The sequence below is a fragment of the Gossypium arboreum genome, chromosome 10 (genome assembly GCF_025698485.1).
Source record: "Gossypium arboreum isolate Shixiya-1 chromosome 10, ASM2569848v2, whole genome shotgun sequence".
NCBI lineage: Eukaryota > Viridiplantae > Streptophyta > Magnoliopsida > Malvales > Malvaceae > Gossypium > Gossypium arboreum.
Window position 1 is genome coordinate 121701292 of NC_069079.1, and position 6407 is coordinate 121707698.

A 6407-nucleotide genomic window follows, 5' to 3' on the forward strand; every position below is an offset into this window, starting at 1 on the left:
TTCCTTGGCCTTCCCATGAGAAATTTGGGTGGTTGCTCCAACTTGCATTGTAAGTGTTACTATATGAATTGTTTTGGGGTCTAGAGTTATTGTTACCTATATATTAGATTTGTTCCTCCTCGATGCTAGGGTTGAAGGGTAGATATTCTGTACACGCACCTCCTCCATTTGAATCGTACCTCATCACTGCATGTACCTGAGTAGAACCACACAAACCTTTAATCTTTTTATTTAAGAGTTCTACTTGGTTAGATAGCATAGTAACCACGTTGAGGTTGAAAACACCAGCTACTTTTGTCGGCTTTGTTCTCATAACTTGCCACTGATAGTTATTCAGTGACATCTCCTCAATAAATTCGTAAGCCGCCTCAGGTGTCTTATTATTGATAGTTCCTCCAGCGGCTGCATCAATCATCTGCCGAGTCGAAGGATTCAGGCCATTATGGAACGTTTGAACCTGTAGCCAAAGCGGTAATCCATGGTGAGGGCACCTTCTCAAAAGGTCATTGTATCTCTCTCGTGCATCTAGAGTGTTTCTAAATCCATCTGCACAAAAGAAGAGATATCATTACGTAATTTGGCTGTTTTAGCCGGTGGAAAATATTTTAATAAAAAGTTTTTGGTTATTTGTTCCCAAGTAGTGATTGACCCTCGTGGTAACGACTTCAACCATTGTTTAGCGGATTCCTTAACGAAAAGGGAAACAACCGAAGGCGAATGGCATCATCAGAAACACCATTAATTTTAAAGGTATCGCAAAATTCTAGGAAATGTTGTATCATTTGAATTGTGTTATGTTTCAGTTCAAAATTATTTGTAGCAATAGCAGGTCTAACCATACTTGACTCAGTTCCTATTAAATTAGGTTTAGCATAATCATACTTAGTGCACAGAGCAGGATTCTGATTAACAACAATCGTAGGAGGTAGCAGATTTTCTTGGTTTTCAGCCATCTCCTCGGTTGGGGTTTGAATATCATCCACTTGCTCGTTCTCTGTGTATCTTAAGCTTTGCCTTATTTCTCTTTGGTTTCTGCAAACTATGCGATCGATCTCACTGTCAAAAAGTAATGGTCCTGACGGGTTTCTTCTAGTCATAAACTATAAAAACCTGCCAGAAAAAGGGAAAAGAAAGAATTAGTAATAAAAATTAGAATAAAATTTAAATTGCAGTAAAAGTAAATGGCTAAAGTCATAAAAATCGAGTGTTCCTAATATCTTAGTTCCCCGACAACGGCGCCAAAAACTTGATCGTGATTTTGTGTGATAAGTTTTATAAATTTATAATTAATCATTCTTGAAACTAACTATTATCACCACGAAGGCAAGTGCACCTATCGAACAGTAGTATAGTTTTAGCAAGACCAGATTGTCGAACCCAAAGGAACTAAAAGTACTAGTAATGACTGTCTTTTTATTATCTAGCCTAAGAATAATGGGGTTTGTTTTAACTAACTAATTAACTAAACTAAGAATTCACAGAAAATAGAATTGGGGAATTACTTTTGGAAAACTCAATTGATTGAGACAATACCTAAGGAAAAATCCACCTAGACTTCACTTGTTATTTTGACTCTAAATCGAACGATTTATTCATTTGACTTGATCCGTAGAAATCCTTAAGTTATATTATTATCTCTCTCGAGACTAACAACGTCTAACCCTAGGTTGAATAATTGAAATCTCTTTCTAATTAACTTCCTAGGGTTGCATTAACTCGATCTATGGATCCCCTTATTAGGTTTCACCCTAATCTGGCAAAATCTTATCATCCTATCTCTAGGCGCGCAATCAACTCCGCTTAATTATGACAATTGTACTCTTAGACAAGGTCTATTCCTCCTCTGAATAAGAGCTTAACTTGAATCAATATCATGGAATATCAAAACAAGAATTAAGAACACATAATTAAGAACAAGTCAAATATTTATCATACAATTTAGAAAATAATAACAAGATTCGTCTTAGGTTTCATTCACCTTAGGTATTTAGGGGATTTAGTTCATAACTAAAAAGGAAAACATCTCAGAAGAATAATGAATACAAAACATAAAGAAAACCCAACACTCCTAAAGGGAAATTGAGGGGAGATCTTCAGTCTTGATGATGAATCCGGCTTCTGAGATGGATCAATCGAATTCCTTCGAGTAATTCCTTCCTTCCTTCCAGCGGCCCCATCTTTTCCTCCTCCTTTAGGGTGTATTTATAGGCTTTGGAATGCCTAAGAACCCTCAAAATTATCCTTTTCTGAATTGGACTCAACTTGGACTCGGCAGGGACATGCCCGTGTGACACGCCCGTGTGCGATTACTTCAGGCCGTGCTCGAGCCTGTTAGAATGGCACTGGCGTGTGGTCTACCCGTGTGAGTCGTGCTTCGATTCAGCCAAATTGACACGGCCGTGTGGTCTGCCCGTGTGAGGAGGTCTAGGCCGTGTTGATTTCGTACGTTGGCCCATTTTCTCCGTTTTTGACCCGTTTCTCATTCCGTTCACTCTCCTATGCTCACCTAAGTATAAAACATGAAATTAAGGCATTAAGAGCATTGAATTCACCAATTTTAAGGAAAAATCATCCATAAAATATGCTAAGCATGGGATAGAAATATGTATAAATTACGGTTTATCATTAGTTGATAAATATTTTTGGTTATATGTTAGAACAAATTAAAGAGTACGGTTGTTCAATGGTTCGGCATTTATACACAAGTTCATGAGATTTATGGTTGGGTATAATACTTAGGGTTGTGCATATGTGTGATTTTGGTTTGAGCATATGTCAAGAATGTAATCCAAATATATGTTGTATGTATAGTTGCTATAAGTTTTGGCCTTATGATATGCGATAGTTGTTAATTATGCTTAAGTAGATATGTGCTAGTTAGATAAGAACTAGGACATATGCATGATAAGTATTCGGTGTTCACTTATGGACCAAATTAATGGTATGAATGACATTTGATTTGGTTGTTATGGTAATTTAATTAATTTGGGTATTAGATTCATATGAGAGAATTGAATTGCTAAGGAAAAAAAAATATGTGCACCTAACTTTTGGTCATGATATGTTAGTTGAGCTTTTATAAGTTGTTATATATATATGGTTTATAAGTATGCTCATGGTCAATGCAAAATAAGTCTAATAATCCAATAATGAAAATTATTATTGTATACATGTTATGTATTGTATAAATTGTTTTGATATATTTTGGACTATGTTAAATTAAGTTGTATTGTGATTGATATGATTATTTAAGATTTGGAATTTGATTATGTTATAAGCATTGATGTGATAAAAATGTTGTTCTGTAATTTATAACGCGTATTTATTTTAATCGTAAAATAATCAGTAATGCCTCATAACCCTAATTCGGCGACGGATGTGCGTTAGGGGAGTTACATTAGAGACACGCCCGTGTGTCTAGGCCGTGTGGTTTACACGACTGTGTTCTTCGTTGTTCACTTCTCCTACGCCCATGTGTCCGAACACAAGGCCGTGTGCCTTACCCGTGGAGCTCACTGACTTATTTAAAATTTGAAAATTTAGCTCTAGGTTTCACACGGCCTAGAACACGACCGTGTGTCCAGGCTGTGTGGTTTACACAACCGTGTCGCACGCCCGTATGGATTTATCGTAGGCATTGTGCATGTTGATTTTGGGAAGTTTCAGCTCTATTTCCACACAGCCAAGGACACGCCCGTGTGTCCAAGCCGTGTGGGTCACTGTACCTTTATAAAAACACAAAAAATAGATAAAATAAATGGGTTAGTGGTGTTAATGCTCGAGTTGCCTCCCGAGAAGCACTTATTTAGAGTCTAAGGTCGACTCACCTCATATGTGCACGGTCATGATGGTTCAAGGAGTTGAGACCCCTCTTTCTCACTGTTAATTTTATTATCCACATACGGTCTAAGTCGACTAATATTTACTTTGAAAGCACCGAATTTAGAATGATGTACCTAAACTGTGCCGTATGGGAAAACATTAAGTACCGTAAAAGGAGTCGCTCCATTTGTATTAAGCTCTGAAGTAGAAATTCTAGGGTCCTTTCAATCTAACAATACTTTGTCCCTGACCTTAAATTGCTTTGTTTCATCTCCACACTCGTTGTAGTGTCACTTGGATCCATCGTGTACTTTTGGTTTCTCTTTGACATGTGTTCGCCATTCGTCTATTTCATCGATCTGAAGTCTTTTTTCTTCGTGAGTCGCTCTATTTTTGTTGCATGGATTAGAATGAAGCTCTATCACGTTCTTCCTAGAGGGTTCCTACAAAGAAGTTTGCGCTTTAACATTACTCAAGTTAACAGAAATTAAACAATCGTCTCAATTACTAGATATATTAGCAGAATCATGAGCTTGAAGTTTAATCGTGTCATCTCCTACACGAAGTATTAATTCACCTCTGCCAACATCGATGATAGTTCTAGCAGTTGCTAAAAAGGGTCTACCTAGAATTAAAGGTACGTCACTATCCTCATCTATGTCTAAGAAAACAAAATCAACTGGGAATATAAATTTGTCAATTTTAACAAGAACATCTTCAATTATACCCCTAGGAAATCTAATGGTTTTTCAGCCAATTGAATGCTCCTCCTAGTTTGTTTGGGTTTCCCTAATCCTAGTTGTTTAAACATCTTGTATGGCATAACGTTAATACTTGTCCCTAAGTCAGCTAAAGCATTATTAACATTTAAACTACCAATTAAACAAGGAATCGCAAAACTCTCTAAATCTTTCAACTTGTTGGGTAGTTTATTCTGTAGAATGGCTGAGCAAACTGTGTTTAACTCTACATGTGACGCATCATCTAACTTTCTTTTATTAGCCAAGAGCTCCTTTAAAAATTTCACTGTGTTTGGCATCTGTGAAAGAGCTTCAATAAACGGTAAGTTAATATGTAATTTTTTTAATAATTTAAGGAATTTACTAAACTGTTCATCTATGTGGACTTTCCTTGTCGCATTGGGGTATGGCACACGAGGTTTATACTCTCTACTTACTGGTTTTTGGTTACTGTGGTTCATCTCATCCTTACCTTTACTTACCACAAGTCCTTGTCTCGGTTCTAGGTCAGGATCAACTAACCCTTCTTCATCTCGAACAGTAATCGTATGAAGCTATTCTCTTGGGTTAGTTTCGGTGTTACTTGGCAAGTTACCTTGTGGTTGTTTAGAAATCAACTTAGCAAGCTATCCTATTTGAGTTTCGAGTCCTTGAATCGACGCTTGCTGATTCTTAAGCACTGTTTCAGTATTCTGAAAACGAGTTTCTGACACCGAGATGAATTTTGTAAGCATCTCTTCAAGGTTCGATTTCTTCTATTGTTGGTAAGGTGGTTGTTGAAAACCTGGAGGATGTTGTGGGTTTTGATTCCCTTGACTACCTTACAAAAAATTGGGATGGTTCCTCCAACCTGCATTATAAGTGTTACTATACGGGTTATTTTGAGGTCTAGAATTATTACCCATATAGTGGACTTGTTCCTACTTGGTGCTAGGGTTGAAGGATGAATAATCTGTATTGTGCACTCCTCTTCCATTTGAATCACACCTCATCACTGAATGTACCTGAGTAGAACCATACAAACCATCAATCTTTTTATTTAAAAGTTCTACCTGGTTAGATAGCATAGTGACCGCGTCCAGGTTGAAAACACCAGCTGCTTTTTTTGGCTTTGTTCTCATGACTTGCCACTGATATTTATTTAGTAACATCTCTTCAATAAATTCGTAAGCCTCTACAGGTGTTTTATTGTTTAAAGTTCCACCGACGGCTGTATCGATTAGTTGCTTCGTTGAGGGGTTCACACCATTGTAAAAAGTCTGAACCTGTAGCCATAAAGGTAACCCATGGTGAGGGCACCTTCTTAATAAATCCTTGTATCTCTCCTATGCATCATAAAGTGTTTCTAAATCAATCTACACAAAAGAAGAGATATCATTCCTCAATTTAGCCGTTTTAGATGGTGGAAAATATTTAAATAAAATTTTTTCCGTCATTTGTTCCCAAGTGGTGATTGACCCTCGTGGTAACGAGTTCAACCACTGTTTAGCCTTATTCCTCAATGAAAAGGGAAATAACCGAAGGCGGATGGCATCGTCAGAAACGCCATTAATCTTAAAGGTGTCGTAGAATTCCAGAAATTTTGCTAAATAAGTGTTTGGATCCTCGTCCTGCAAACCATCAAACTGAACAAACTATTGTATCATTTGAATCGTGTTAGATTTCAGTTCAAAATTATTTGCAGTAATAGCAAGTCTAACTATACTCGATTCAGTTCCTGTTAAAATAGGTTTAGCATAAGATACATATTACGAGGAGCAGGATTCTGATCTACTGGATTTGCAGCAACCACAGGAGGTAGCGGATTATTTTGATTATCAGCCATCTCCTCAGTTGTAGTATAGA

General features: G+C 37.1%; 2 non-coding genes across 2 annotated transcripts; both read left to right on the forward strand.

Annotated features, from left to right (window-relative positions):
- The first annotated feature begins 473 nt into the window (after positions 1-473).
- Positions 474-578, forward strand: LOC128282842 (small nucleolar RNA R71). The gene has a single exon (XR_008273195.1). It is a non-coding gene; the product is annotated as a small nucleolar RNA R71 (small nucleolar RNA).
- Positions 579-5843: 5265 nt separating this feature from the next.
- On the forward strand, positions 5844-5950 carry LOC128282986 (small nucleolar RNA R71). The gene has a single exon (XR_008273332.1). It is a non-coding gene; the product is annotated as a small nucleolar RNA R71 (small nucleolar RNA).
- Positions 5951-6407: the final 457 nt, after the last annotated feature.